This window comes from Pistacia vera, unplaced genomic scaffold (genome assembly GCF_008641045.1).
Source record: "Pistacia vera cultivar Batoury unplaced genomic scaffold, PisVer_v2 Contig942, whole genome shotgun sequence".
NCBI lineage: Eukaryota > Viridiplantae > Streptophyta > Magnoliopsida > Sapindales > Anacardiaceae > Pistacia > Pistacia vera.
In genome coordinates this window covers 173656-190367 of record NW_022196826.1, presented here as the reverse complement: position 1 = coordinate 190367, position 16712 = coordinate 173656, and the positions used below count along the sequence as shown (strand labels likewise).

General features: G+C 33.9%; 2 pseudogenes; both read right to left on the bottom strand.

Annotated features, from left to right (window-relative positions):
* Positions 1 to 226: 226 nt before the first annotated feature.
* Positions 227 to 1291, bottom strand: LOC116120733 (annotated as a pseudogene).
* A 3069-nt stretch (positions 1292 to 4360) lies between these two features.
* LOC116120732 lies at positions 4361 to 13631 on the bottom strand (annotated as a pseudogene).
* Between the last annotated feature and the right edge of the window lie 3081 nt (positions 13632 to 16712).

The window sequence follows — 16712 nt, the reverse complement described above, 5'->3', positions numbered from 1 at the left end:
TATTTAGCAAGCACAAAAAAATCATTTTTTTCTATTTTTACAATATCAGTTTCATAGGCGTTTTCACTGTTTGGTTCTTTTAAAGTTAACAGTTCGATATTTTTGTTTTCAGATCCTACAATACATAAAATTAATTTTATAGAGAGGCTTATATATATATATATATGTAAGTTAACTAGCCAGACTCGCCTATATAAGGACAATGTTGTGTGTGTTAATTTCTTACTCTGAAATCCTTGGAGATAACAACAGCGTATGCATCTTGAGGTGTTATGTCGTCAAAGTAAAGTATTGGTGCTGATGATGCCAAAGCTCCGATAACAACATGTGGATATTTCAGGCGTAACCAAGATGCAAGCACTGAATTTTAAGAATAAAAAAAATGAAACAGAGACCATTAACATATAACATAGTGATTGTTAGAATGCCAGTATGCGACATTGTTTTGGTAGAAGTTAGTAGGTTAACTTACTTCCTCCATAAGATCCCCCAACAGCAATAACAGGACAATTTTCTGCTGACAGATTCTTTTTAACATCAATGATCAACTGCGCATAATCTGCCAAAGCTTGAGTTGAGCTGAAGAATCCAAGAGTACTGGAATTTCGGTACGCTTCATCTGTGGATCCAAATGGCATTGAGCCACCGTAATATCTATGCTGTATAGTTTTGTAACAAGTCATTATCGTCAATTTTCCAGCAAGAGTTTTGCCATCTTGTCACCCACTAGCGCAGAAAACTAATGTAGGCTTATGTGGTTCTTTTTCAAATTAATTTCACGATACAATGGTCTATAATATGACACTCAGATCCTTCAAACAAACAGAAAGCTTGTAGCATCCAGCGAGCAGAAAAAAAAAAAAAAAAAAAAAGGAAAGAAGTTTAACTGTATATTTGTCACATCCTTACCTCCATATACATCACCAGACCTTTAAAATGCGACGCAAGATCATTAATGAATCCAGCCAAAAGGATGTCTGAGGTGACTGGAGCCTCCTCACCTGTATAGACGAAGATGGGGGAGCTAGTATTTGCCCCGCCCCAGTACTCGAAGTTGATGAAGTAGTTCTGGTTGAAGGTGGCATAACGCTCTGGTTTATAATTGAAATGATCTAGCGTTTGCGTGTAGTTATATGCGACTATTTCTGATGTGATTTTGTCGGAAGATCTCCCCATTTGATGAGATCTAATCGACCTAGGATATGTTGCAGTTACATGTACATGTAATGTTGTGAACACGAGTAACATTGGCAACAGTTGAAATAAAATTTGCAATGCCATTTTGAGCTGTGGACTTCAGGTCCTGAAGTTCGGAGATCATATAGATGTTAGTTTCAGGGGCTTCTCGCCGTTGTTATATATATGTTCTTGTTTACTTCGTCATCAATCTAGAATTTCTGGAAAAGAAATTTGGTCTTTACGAGGTAACTATATACTCTTTATCAATTAATAACCATATAAATTCTATTAATTAATAGATAAATCAATAATTTATTGATTTATAGAGTATATTTACCATTCGATGAACATATATTTAATTAACTAAAAATTCATTATATTGTACCAATCTAATCAATTGAATATAAATTAATCCACTAAATATACGTTAAAACATTAATTTAAATTCATTGTACTTATGTATTTAATTAAATAATATTCATGGTCTATAATAAATTCATTATACTTATGTGCTTAATTAAATAATATTCATTGTATATAATTGCATTTATTTAATTAGATATATTTATTCAACAAAAAAATATGCATTTATAATTTTAATTGAATTAAATGTATTCACTGTACTTGATATGTTTACTTGTATTAAATGTATTCAACAAAGATGAGGATGATACAATAGCTTTGGAGCCTGTTATGCGTAAGGAAAGCACTTAAAGCATCAACAAAATTTTATAATTTTTTATTGCAATTCAAGAATTCAACTCCATAACTTTTAGACGTAATGAGAAAAATTTTAAGAAAAAACAAATAACAATAAAGTCATATTTTAATAAAATATCATAATCAATTAAAAAATTATTTATTTATGATATGAATGGTACTACATAATCATGTAAAATTTTCTAGAAAAGTACTATTTTATTAATTTAACATACCAACCCAAGTCGGACCGTAAGAAATTATTACATAATACAGATTATTAATTTATAGAAGTTATACTATAATTAGTTCATAATGCGTAAGTGCAAATTCTAAGAAAGGATTGATTCCCATGGTATGTAGCCGACCATTTGTTCTTTTGAAATGGCAAACAGCTTTAAATTTTATAATTTATAATGGTTCCAGTTGGGCTACGCCGGAGCATAGTAAATAACAATAACATAGTACAAAACCATAGAGGTTTAATATTTGACGGAGAGAATGAAGATATATGTACGTGACCTTATATGTTTTTACAGCTGTTTATAGAAGAATTTTGGTAAGAGGTTCCACATTCCTCTACATTCTCGTCCTCGTTCAAAGAAATGCAGGAAACAATGTTCATATAAATCTTTAATTAAGATCAATATCAACTATTAGATGCTTATAGGAGGAGAAGAAACAATGCCAATTTTAATATGTAATTTAGTAATTAGAAATAACTGCCATTCCCAGCCCCTACCGTCCTTGCCATCGTCATCGGTTGGTGCATACTGTTACTGGTGGGTTATTGTTCTGAGCTGCCGTACTGTAAAAATCCTTCAAGGCCTCCTTCAATACATCAGTACTATCAAAAGGGCTATTCGAAGAAAATACAAGACATTAGTACCAATCAAAACCTTAATAATCAAGAAAAATATATATCCAGTCCAGTTTATGCTATGTCCTGCAAGTTTTAAATTTCTTGTTTAGCTTTGAAAGGCCATCGGGCATAGAACCGATTCTATCAATTTCAGACCAGGAATCTTTTATCCTTTGGTAGCATGTTTGACTAGTTTCCTACAAAACCCCATAATATCTTCTTGTCAATATCATATTTGAAGGGAAGAGGAGTTGATAAAACGAAAAAAGAAATTAGTTTTTATATGAATATATTACTCTATAAGCGCCAGAGACAACACCATAATATGTAGTCCGTGTAGTAACGTTATCAAAATCCAGGACAGGAGCAGAGGAGGCCAAAGCTCCAAGCACAATATGCGGGTATTTAAGCCGAAAATATGAGGCCAACAATGGTAAATGAGAAAATAAGCCGAGCTGCAGGCCAAAACAACAGTCTAATTAATCGTGGCAAAATACAAACGAGTCAATTTTTAGAGTTACTACTTCTGATTAACGCGTAACAATAACATGCTTGTGAGAAAAAAACACTTAAAATATCCTGCTGAATCAAAAGGTTTATATGGACCATACATCTAATTTTGACTCCTATTAGTTGACTTCTCAGAATTTTAACTTGTGAAGTAAGTAAGAGGGCATGGAATTTGTAAGTTAAATGAAAGCAAATCCTTTATAGAGGTTCTGTTCCAAATTTTTCTTGCTTTATTTTCTTATAAAAAGTACACTTTCATTCATTTCTTATTATTGTACAACATGATTATCCTGAAATAAATAAAGAAAAACCTCAAGGAAAAAAAAATTTCGAAGATTTTTTGACGAAATCACGAAGATAATGTTGTTTTTTTTGCTAATACGGATAGCCACTGGAATTTTTAACCCTGGTCAACAGTTCTAAGATCCCGAGAGATTGTTAGGGTGTGCTTAAGCTAACCCAGCACCCTCGGTTATAAAAAAAGAATAATGCTTTTTTTTTTTTTTTCTATACGTGTCATTATAAGTTTGGATGGTCAGTTTTATTTCATTCAACTATCAAATATAGCTTCTTAATATGCATCTAAAAATTTTAGCATCTTTTTTTTTTTCCACTTTATCGCACAAGTTTCCTCTTCTTGACGTTAAGCCGACAAAAAAAAAAAAAAAAGAACCTTGCCGGCCGGTCCTATATCCATATTACACACGTGCAGGACATAAAATCTACAAGTGTTTGGTCATTCAGTCTAACGCGATGGCTAAAAATAGTGAACATGTGATGAGAGTTTGAAAAGGCATCAAAATTCTACAAGTATTTAAAGTTTTAATTGTTTTTTTTTTTTTCTGTGAATATGAAAAGATTTCCAACAATATAGCACTTTAATAGTCGACGTTGCCATTCAATTTGATTTCAATAATTATGTCCAAACTATCTCCACCTACAAGCCTTCGGGCTTATCTAGAAGGTAGATCGCATAATCTACACAGTCTTCATCTCCTCTTCCAATTTTTTATGATAATACAGTTAGAAAATTTAAGATTTAAATAAATTACAATGCGTTTATTCATTCTACATAATTAACTAGATGGTGCGTACAAATCAACTATATAGCTAGTTGCTAGTCTTCCTGATAAGTTTAGCATTGTACTCAGCAATCCAAAATCAATGTTTTGATCTCTTTCTCTCTCTGCTGCAATCAACCGTCCGGATCAGTTGATTAGGAGTAAGTATGTCCACATTGGGCTCCTAATACCAGAGAAATTCGTAGTCAAATATTGAACAAACGATGAAAAGGAATTTTTTTACACTTTTAAATTTATCCTTCATTTGTATTACAGCTACCAACAGTATCGATCTGTCCTCCAAAACCCTGCTGTTTAAGTAAAGATAAATTAGTTTGATGTAATAGAATGAACATATTATGAGGTGAGCAGAAGGGTTGAGAGCCTTTTGGTTCTTTACCCTCCAGACCTATATGGTCTCGGAGTCCATTGGAAAATATGATGTTGCTTGCAAATTTTCCAAGTACAGATTTTATATCCTGCACGTGGAATACTGGATATATGAGTTTTCTTGTTTAGATGTTATGTGTGGATTCTAAAGGTGAAATAAAAACCGAATTGAAAATTTGATTTTATTCAAGGTATAGAAAGTTTACATGGCCACCAAATTCTTATTAATCCAATGCGGTCTTGGGTTTATACCAAAAAGAGCTTGACATGTTTTGGTATATTTATCCTGTCAAATGGCGATGGTTGGAACATTGTATTTGTATTATTCACTCCAATCCCAATTGGAATTACCAACTCAGTACATGTCTGAAACACACCAACACAGCCATTGCGCCATGGAATTGAAATGAAATCCTTATGAAAATTAAGATATCTTGTACAAAAAAATGATGCAAATGCTATAAAGATTGCAAAGAAAAGGTGCGTAAAGCAAATAATTAACAATAAATTTGATTGACCTCCCCTAACATATAGAAGTTCTAAATGCAACACACTCATAAATATACGTTTTGATGGCAGTAATCGTACGTTTTTGGGCTGTAAATAGAGGTCCAAAAAAAAAAAAAAAAAAGCAGCCACAATGATAGCTATTTACAGATATGTCCAAAGCCTGATTGTGCATATGATAGAGAGAGAATCTATAATCTATATTTTTGGGTAAGTAAGAGAGAATTTTAGTCCTTTATGGTTTCAATCCATACGTGAGGGCACTTTCATTTTTCACTGGCAAATAGTCCCTAAAAAAGGACAGTGTTAGTTTGAATTGACAGCATAAGGTATCTTGACTTTTCGTGCACATGTTTAGACTCCTTCCAATGAAGACCTTTTAGGCTCCACGACGATACCATTTGTGATGAATGACAAACGATAGCCATCACGATAGACTTTGGTTCAACCACTGTTTGGTTGAGACAGTACTGATGGTGGAGAGATAGCAAAGACAACGACGGTTGAGGTGACAGAGATGAAACAAAGAGAATTAGAAAAAGTAAAGTAATGGCTAGCTTTGATTAGGAACCCGCCCAACTCGACCACTTTAACTGGTTAGACCGAGACTTGGGCCTGCCACCAGTTTAACCGACAAAAGGCGAAAATCGGCTCTCAAAATTACAAACCCCTTGCTCCTTCTACCCCACCCCCTCTCACATTCTGGCACTTTCTCCCTCATTTCGACGGATTCCAATGCCTAAAATCACCTCGAACCCTCCATTGGTCTCACAACATCTCCCCACTAAAAACCCCAACACCCCGGAGCTTGATTGCTCGTGCGATCGCCGTCGCGCCACCACTCCTAAGGTTTTCTCGTTTTAGTTTCTCAATCGTTCCCGCTACCAAAAATCATCCCAAACCCCTCCATTTGTCTCACCGTCATCTCCCCACCAAAACCACCTCATCCCATCCATTGGCCTCGATCATCACCTGTCTACAGGGGTGTTTTTTAGACTAGCTTTGCGCGGACCTCAACTATTCCCATAACTTTAAACACCGTACAAGCTCAATGGACCAGGTTGTGATAGGTAGCCCCAAGATTTGACCTATGACTCTTGAACTAAAAAAGTGAGCAAACCTTCTTGACCATTAGGTAACCCCTTATGGTTAATTCTACCTAAGTTTTCCTAAACATATACTGCTATTTATTGTGGTTAATTAAAATAATAAACTGGAAATAAATCTTAACCAATGATTAGGAACCCAGCCCGGCCTACCCGATTGAACTAGTTTCTACCTAAGCTTTTGAAGAGGAATGACCAGTGAGTGGAATAGTGGCGATGGAGTGATTTCCGATGAGTAAATCGACCGAAATCTCAAAATAGTTGCCAAAAACCCGTTGTTGCTGGCGATTGGAAGGCTAACGGGGGGGTGATGGTGTAGTTGAGGATGTGGTTTTCGTGGTGACTGGGGAGGTATATTGTTGTCAAAAACAGACCCTATTTGCCTACACCGCAGTGCTGTTTAGGGTGTTTTTTGGAATTTTAAACCTATGCGGGTCGGGTTTCAGAACATTGATCTTAACCACAAATAGTTAAAAATGTACTGCACCATTAAATCTTTAAAAGACTAGAAAGATCTAATTTTTTCATTTTTTACGTTACGAGATTGAGAAAAAAAGATAGCATGATTGTTCTGAATACCTGCCAATCCCACCCACTCTCTATTATCTCGTTGAAAGTCAAGTATATATTGCACTGTCTTCCACCGAAAATACTAGAGTTGAGACCAGCAGCAATTTTGGAGAGAATATAAGTTCGTTGCGGTGCTCCATCGATGGCACTGCACACCGTACTCACTGGATAATCAGGTGGATTATCATACTGAGCGGAAACCTGTACTGTTTTCTAACAGTCCTTGAGCTCTTTTGACGAATTTAGAGGCTTAAAATGTCGAACAAAGAGAAACAAACACATCAATCAGTTTTTCATCAAGTGTTATATTATTCTTCTGTTTTAGAATTGATTTGGGTCTAACTGATTACTTGCAAGTAGTGAAAATATTGCTTAGGTTCTGAAGACCATTTGCCTGGGCTGCACCTCTATCAATTTCACACCAGACTCTTTTATTGTGTTGTAGCAATTCTCGCTAGTATCCTGCATTACCCAACAATTGTCATGTAAACATACTATACCATTTTTTTTTTTTTTTTTTTTAAAAAAAAAAGGTTAGAAAGCTAACTGTTAGTAGTTACATCATTTGAAATTCAGGATAGATAAATTAATGACAGTTAGTTGTCTTTTGTGTGTGAAAATTTCTTACCCTGAAATCCTTGGTGACAACAACAGGTTACCCATCTTGAGGTGTTATGTCGACAAAGTGAGAATTTGGTGCTACGATGCCAGTGCTCCCATAGCAACAGGAGGATATTTCAGGCGTAACCAAGATGCAAGCACTGGATTTTTAAGAATAAAATAACCGACTGTCAATTAAATAATCCGTTATCCGATCTCGACAATGCTAGTATGGGCGTGTTTTGGTAGAAATTAGTTGTTTAAACTCACTTCCGCCATAAGATCCCCCAAGAGCATAACAGGCGAGTTTTTCTGCTGACATTCTTTTTTAACATCAGGATAACTGCGCATAATCTGCCAAAGCTTTGTTGAGCTGAGAATCCAAGAGTACTGGAATTTCGGAACGCTTCATCTTCGGATCCAAGGCATTGAGTCACCGTAATATCGATGCTGTAGTAGTTTTTTGTAACAAGTCATTATCGTTCATTTTCCGGCAGATTAAGTCTTTAATTAATATATATAAGGCTTTTTTTTTCCAAGTCGTCCTTAAATCCAAGTATAATATTGTTAAAAGCATTTGAGAAACAGAGCAAGTGATGAAGATTTAGAACTCATCTTCGTCAAATTATATGTATAGCTGCATGTCATCATCTACATTGGCACCCATTGCGGACAACTCTATGTTTATAATCACCATCATATTAAACGTCTTAAATCGTTTGTAATTAAACACTTACTCACCTCTATATACGCAGGAGACCTTTAAAACGCGAACAAGCATCAATAATGAATCCACAAAGGGATGTCCCTGGTAATTGGAGCCTCCTCACCTGTATAGACGAAGATGGGAGAGCTAGTATTTGCGCCACCCCGTACTTGAAGTTGATAATGTACTTCTGGTTGAAGGTGGCATAACTCTCTGGTTTATAATTAAAATGATCCAGCGTTTGCGTGTAATTATATGCACAAGTCTGATGGAGATCTGAGTAAGAGTTCTCATCAGTTGTCAAAGATCTCCTCATATAAGAGATCTTAATGGCCTCGGATATGTTTGCAGTTACATTTACTTGTAATGTTGAGAACACGATAAGTACACATGGCAGAAGTTGAAATAAGAATTTCAATGCCATTTAGAGCTGTGGACTTCAGGTTCTTCCTACTCTCCTAAATTTGGAGATCATATATATAAGAGCTTCTAGCCGTTTGTACATATGCCTTATTTAGCCTCTTGGTAACTAAATCTCTGAAAACACTTTTGACGGTTTTTACAAGGAAGAAGCTGATAATATAAACTATATCAAAAAATAATAAAATTTACATATAGTTAGGTTTACACAAGAGTACAAATTCTAAAGAGATTAATTACTATAGTACATAGCAGGCCTTTGCTCTTTGTCTCATATTATTGCAATTTCACCGTGTATTCATTTATTTAGGGAGTAATCTCTCTTGATCATCGAAAGGGCAAAGGCTAGAGCTAAAAAGCCTCTAATATTTTAGAATTATTTGTTCTTCTAGATGGCTAACAGCTAGCTTAATGACTTTTTAACTGTTACGGTTGGCCCAGGCCAAATGACACAATTAAGCATAGCATAGCATATATATATATATATATATATTCTATGCTATGCTTATTGTGTCATTTGGCTATATGTTGTGTGTGTTGTGTGTTACTGTTGCCAACGCTGGCTAATGCTGGCTCCGCAAGTAAGCACAAGGTTTATTAGAAGGAGTCAAAGAGGATACGTTAATTCAGTTTTGGAAGCTATTTGTAGAAGAATTTCTTGGATGAGATTCCACATCCTCTAAAATTTCTACTTCGTTAATGTAGGAAGCTATCTAGATTGACCATTAAAAAAAATTGATGAAGAGACATCACATAACCTGAAATTTTGATATTAATTATCGGATTCATCTTTGATGTACTCGCAATAATTAATGAATTGACCTTGTGATATAATGTTTTGGGGCGTAAGTAGGTTTTTTTTGTTTTTTTTTTTTTTTTTTTTTTAATGATTGAGGGTGTTCAAACCGTTTGCGCTAATCTCAACTAATCTCTAAAACCCCCCGAAACAAACCGACGAGTAAAAACTCTAGTGGTCATCCCTATTAGCAATCGTGGGGACTCGAACTTAAGAGACCATGTTAGATTTTTCTCTTGCTCTTTTACCATTAAAAGACTCAAATTTAGGAGATCATGTTAGATCTACTTTTATTCTTTTACCATTAGTCACTCAATAGTGATTTTTTGGAGTGTAAGTTTGAGGTCACTGGATAAGGTAATTGTAACTTCTTAATTTGTCAAGTGAAGTTTCCTAGAATAGTAAATTATATTTTAACATTAGGCTAATTAATAATAGCCAGAACAGTGTTACTGTTGTATAATGTTTTAGGATAAGCAATAGAGGGATATATATTGACATGTAACTTAGGCTAAATGAATTAAGATTGTTTTGCTTGATAAAATCTTGATTACTTTTCAATACATAAATTTTTATTTTAAAACATTAAAACGTTTCTTTAAAAACCGTTTGAAGAAAAAGAAAGACGCATAAAATCACATTTTTACCCTCATTTAATTTGATTATAGTTTACTGATAAAAGAGATAGGGTAGAGCATTTGGGCTGATCTTCAAGTAGGTTTACTATAATCTCAACCATAGTCGTCAAATCGCGTATCGTCTCTATATCGAAAACCTAATTTTTCGAATCGTTATCGCATATTGTATCATATCTTAAGATATGCTTTTTTTTAAAAAAAATTAATAAAATAATCAAATTTCTAAAAATTAATATCATCCTCAAGATTAATTAAAGGATTTTGTGGTATTATTAGCTTTAAATTATATATTACATAATCAATTAATAAACAAATTAAGAATCTATATCATTTTCTCTCAACTTTTCATATCATTTCCAGGATTAATTTCAATAATTATCTCCATTTGTATTATTATTCATGTAAAATGGACAACACATTTTCCTCTTCACTTTCTCCATGCAAATGGATAAATTTGGGCAAGTTTTAGTGAACCGGTTGGTGTGACTCGATTCCGACCTGAAATTTTTTTTGAGCCTTTGACTCAAGTTAATAAAGTCATATCGATTTGTATCGATATTTTTAATGATACATATTAACATATCAAATATTTTGATACACTTTCTGATGCATATTGTTAATGATCTGTAATCAAATTGTATCGTATGATATATATCAGATATTGTAGGATACTAATAACCATTACCTAAACATTCTTCTCGTTCCCTACATCCAAATATTTATGGTAACACAGTTAGAAATTTAGCATATATGTAAATCAATTACAAAGCACTTGATTCATCTCATAACATATACATGGGTACTATAAATCAATCTAGTTGCTAGTCTTTCTGATAAGTTTAGCATTGTATCACAATCCAAGTTCAATGATTTTGATCCTTTCTCTCTCTGCGCATTAACCGTTCAGGCATCACTTGAAGTAGCAGTAAGTAAATCCAAGAAGTGTGCTCCTGATACCAGAAGAGTTCCAAGTCAAATATTAAATAAAAAAGAAATTGTAACACTTCAAATTCGAATATAAATAATAATCCTTCATTTGTGTATACAGCTACAACAGTGCAGATATGTCCTCCAAGACCCTGAGGTGTAATATAAAGATAATAGCAGTTTGATGAAATAATGAACATATTATGAGTTGAGCAGGAGGCGAGACTTTTTGTCCTTTACCCTGCACACTATATGGTTCTCGCAGTCCATTGGAAAATAGAATGTTGCTTGCAAAATTTCCAAGTACCGATTTTATATCCTGCACATTGTATATTGAACCATCATATACTTGATATATGAGTTTCTTTTTTATGGTTACTTATTGATTTTAAAATGAGTCTGAAAATGAAAAAGAATTGAAAATGTTTACATGGCCACCAATTCTGTATAATCCAATGAAGTCTTGGGGTTACACCAAAGGGTCTTGACAGGTTTTAGTGTAGTCATCCATGTCAAAAGGCGATGCCTGAAACATCGTATCATTCTTTCCGTTTCCAATCGGCATTACCATCTCAGTGCACCTCTGAAACGCGTACAAGCCATTGCGCCAAAGAAATTAAAGATCATTAGAAAAAAATTATGCGAGCTGCTGGAAGTAATGTCAGCAGAATGCTATAAAGAGTACAAAGAGAAGATCCAATAAAGAAAAACAAAAAACAAATTTGATTGACGTCCCTTGATGTAGATCATTACTGTTGATTGATGTAATTGCGATTTTGAGTTTGAAAAAAAAAAAAAAAAAACAGCCCAGCATGATATCTCTTCCACAGATATTTCCACACCCCATGCATATATGCATTTGAGAGATAATATAGAGGAAGCCATATAACCAGAATATTAAAATGAGGTTCAACAGAAAAATAAGACTCGAATGTGTTGATCCAATCCAATCAATTGTGTCAGAAAACTTAAACTCCAAATTTCCTGTAGCATTTTTTTTAATAAGATATGTAGAAAGCCAAAATAACTAATCATTCTGAATCCCTGCCAATCCCACCCCCTCTTATTATCTGGTTAAGGTCAAATATATCAGTGCATTGTCCTCCGCCAAAACGACTAGCATTGACACCAGCAATTTTGAGAGAATATAAGTTTCTTGCGGTGCTCCATCGATGCCACTGCACCCTTACCTCCTAGATTATCTGTTGGATTATCATACTGAGCCGAGAACGTATACACTGCTCGTAAATAGTCCTTGAGTTCTATGATGAATTTAAGGGCCGTAAAATGCATAGAATCCAAGAATCACAACACATCATCATTTTTTTCATCAATTGCTATATATGTTTTTTTGTTGTAAACTGATTTGGACTCTAATTGATTTACCTGCAAGTATTGAAATATTGCTTAGGTTCTGAATACCATTTGCTTGGGCGGCAACTCTATCAATTTCAGACCAGGATTGTTTTATAGTGTTGTAACAATTCTCGCTAGTTTCCTGCATCTCCAACAAGTGTAAATAAAATACTCCATTTTCACCCAAAAAAAAAAAGAAGCTATTTTCTGTTCTATAAATGAAAAAAGCCAAAACACTGATCGAAAAAGCAGAGTGTTAGGTACGTCATTTGAGACACGGAATTCTAAAGCCAAAGGACTCATAGGGATCTCATATCTTTTTTAAATTAAACTTCAAAGCCTGGATAATTAGCAAGCACAAAAAAATCATTTTTTTCTATTTTTACAATATCAGTTTCATAGGCGTTTTTCACTGTTTGGTTCTTTTAAAGTTAACAGTTCAATATTTTTGTTTTCAGATCCTACAATACATAAAATTAATTTTATAGAGAGGCTATATATATAGTTAACTAGCTAGACTCGCCTATATAAGGACAATGTTGTGTGGTGTTAATTTCTTACTCTGAAATCCTTGGAGATAACAACAGCGTATGCATCTTGAGGTGTTATTGTCGTCAAAGTAAAGTATTGGTGCTGATGACGCCAAAGCTCCGATAACAACATGTGGATATTCAGGCGTAACCAAGATGCAAGCACTGAATTTTAAGAATAAAAAAAAATGAAACAGAGACCATTAACATATAACATAGTGATTGTTAGAATGCCAGTATGCGACATTGTTTTGGTAGATTTAGTAGTTAACTTACTTCCTCCATAAGATCCCCCAACAGCAATAACAGGACAATTTTCTGCTGACAGATTCTTTTTAACATCGATGATCAACTGCGCATAATCTGCAAAGCTTGAGTTGAGCTGAAGAATCCAAGAGTACTGGAATTTCGGTACGCTTCATCTGTGGATCCAAATGGCATTGAGCCACCGTATATCTATGTGTATAGTTTTGTAACCAGGAGAGCTAGTATTTGCGCCACCCCAGTACTTGAAGTTGATAATGTACTTCTGGTTGAAGGTGGCATAACTCTCTGGTTTATAATTAAAATGATCCAGCGTTTGCGTGTAATTATATGCAACAAAGTCTGATGGGAGATCTGAGTAAGAGTTCTCATCAGTTGTCAAAGATCTCCTCATTATAAGAGATCTTAATGGCCTCGGATATGTTGCAGTTACATTTACTTGTAATGTTGAGAACACGATAAGTAACAATGGCAGAAGTTGAAATAAGAATTTCAATGCCATTTAGAGCTGTGGACTTCAGGTTCTTCCTACTCTCCTAAATTTGGAGATCATATATATAAGAGCTTCTAGCCGTTTGTAACATATGCCTTATTTAGCCTCTTGGTAACTAAAATCTCTGGAAAACACTTTTGACGGTTTTTACAAGGAAAGAAGCTGATAATATAAACTATATCATAAAAATAATAAAATTTACATATAGTTAGGTTTACACAAGAGTACAAATTCTAAAGAGATTAATTACTATAGTACATAGCAGGCCATTGCTCTTTGTCTCATATTATTGCAATTTCACCAGTGTATTCATTTATTTAGGGAGATATCTCTCTTGATCATCGAAAGGAGCAAAAAGCTAAGAGCTAAAAAGCCTCTAATATTTTAGAATTATTTGTTCTTCTAGATTGGCTAACAGCTAGCATTAATGACTTTTTAACTGTTACGGTTGGCCCAGGCCAAATGACACAATTAAGCATAGCATAGCATATATATATATATATATATATATGCTATGCTATGCTTAATTGTGTCATTTGGCTATATGTGTGTGTGTGTGTGTTACTGTTGGCCAACGCTGGCTAATGCTGGCTCCGCAAGTAAGCACAGAGGTTTATTAGAAGGAGTCAAAGAGGATACGTTAAATTCAGTTTTGGAAGCTATTTGTAGAAGAATTTCTTGGATGAGATTCCACATCCTCTAAAATTTCTACTTCGTTAATGTAGGAAAGCTATCTAGATTGACCATTAAAAAAAAATTGATGAAGAGACATCACATAACCTGAAATTTTGATATTAATTATCGGATTCATCTTTGATGTACTCGCAATAATTAATGAATTGACCTTGTGATATAATGTTTTGGGGCGTAAGTAGGTTTTTTTTGTTTTTTTTTTTTTTTTTTTTTTTTAATGATTGAGGGTGTTCAAACCAGTTTGCGCTAATCTCAACTAATCTCTAAAACCCCGAAACAACCGGACGAGTAAAAACTCTAGTGGTCATCCCTATTAGCAATCGTGGGGACTCGAACTTAAGAGACCATGTTAGATTTTTCTCTTGCTCTTTTACCATTAAAATGACTCAAATTTAGGAGATCATGTTAGATTCTACTTTTATTCTTTTACCATTAGGTCACTCAATAGTGATTTTTTGGAGTGTAAGTTTGAGGTCACTGGATAAGGTAATTGTAACTTCTTAATTTGTCAAGTGAAGTTTCCTAGAATAGTAGAATTAATATATTAACATTAGGCTAATTAAATAATAGCCAGGAACAGTGTTACTGTTGTATAATGTTTTAGGATAAGCTAATAGAGGGATATATATTGACATGTAACATTAGGCTAAATGGATTAAGATTGTTTTGCTTGATAAAATCTTGATTACTTTTCAATACATAAAATTTTTATTTTAAACATTAAAACGTTTCTTTAAAAACCGTTTGAAGAAAAAGAAAGACGCATAAAATCATATTTTTACCCTCATTTAATTTGATTATGGAGTTTACTGATAAAAGAGATAGGGTAGAGCATTTGGGCTGATCTTCAAGGTAGGTTTACTATAATCTAAACCATAGTCGTCAAATTGCGTATCGTATCGTATATCGAAAACCTAATTTTTCGAATCGTGTATCGCATATTGTATCATATCGTAAGATATGCCTTTTTTTTTGGGTAAGAGGTAATTTTATAAAAAGAATAATGAATAATGGGTAACAGGCAACCATTATTACCTTTTATTACACATCTATTTTAAAACAGTGCAGTGAGTCTATGATATTGTGTTGGGGATCCTTAAAGAAAACGCTATAGCTTTCACGATGAAGTGGTTCATACATATCTGCAAACAACTGCATGCGTATATGTCACTATGCCAAAACTTCATTTTTCCTTAATTTCTAAGATTAACCAGGAAAGTATAAAACGAAAATGGTGGTCCACGAGCGGCTACAGCTTTCTTCACGCGTAGGATCACCATTCATATGGACAATATGTAATTTCGTTTTTCAATTTTAACCTTAACCTTATCGTTGATTAGTCTTTCAAAGTTCACTTTCAAAAAAGACATCAATTATGGAAGTTAGTAATAGGAGATTTTCTACAGATGAGATTCCACGTGTATGCCTGACTCTTCTCTTTTGTTTTATGGTCCAAGATTCTTCATAGACTTTAATGGAGAAAATAAGCAGAGCTGCAGGCCAAAACAACAGTCTAATTAATCAGTGGCAAAATTACAAACGAGTCAATTTTTAGAGTTACTTCTGATTAACGCGTAACAATAACATGCTTGTGAAGAAAAAAACACTTAAAATATCCTGCTGAATCAAAAGTTTATATGGACCATATCATCTAATTTTGACTCCTATTAGTTGACTTTCTCAGAATTTTAACTTGTGAAGTAAGTAAGAGGGCATGGAATTTGTAAGTTAATGAAAGCAAAATCCTTTATAGAGGTTCTGGTTCCAAATTTTTCTTGCTTTATTTTCTTATAAAAAAACTTCATTCATTTCTTATTATTGTACAACATGATTTCCTGAAATAAATAAAGAAAAACTCAAGGAAAAAAAAATTTCGAAGATTTTTTGACGAAATCACGAAGATATGTTGTTTTTTTTGCTAATACGGATAGCCACTGGAATTTTTAACCCTGGTCAACAGTTCTAAATCCCGAGAGATTAGTTAGGGTGTGCTTAAGCTACCCAGCACCCCGGTTATAAAAAAAGAATAATGCTTTTTTTTTTTTTTTCTATACGTGTCATTATAAGTTTTGGATGGTCAAGTTTTATTTCATTCAACTATCATATAGCTTCTTAATATGCATCTAAAAATTTTAGCATCTTTTTTTTTTTCCACTTTATCGCACAGTTTCCTCTTCTTGACGTTAAGCCGAACAAAAAAAAAAAAAAAAGAACCTTGCCGGCCGGTCCATATATCCAGTATTACACACGTGCAGGACATAAAATCTACAAGTGTTTGGTCATTCAGTCTAACGCGATGGCTAAAAATAGGAACATGTGAATGAGAGTTTGAAAAGGCATCAAAATTCTACAAGTATTTAAAGTTTTAATTGTTTTTTTTTTTTCTGTGAATTGAAAAGATTTCC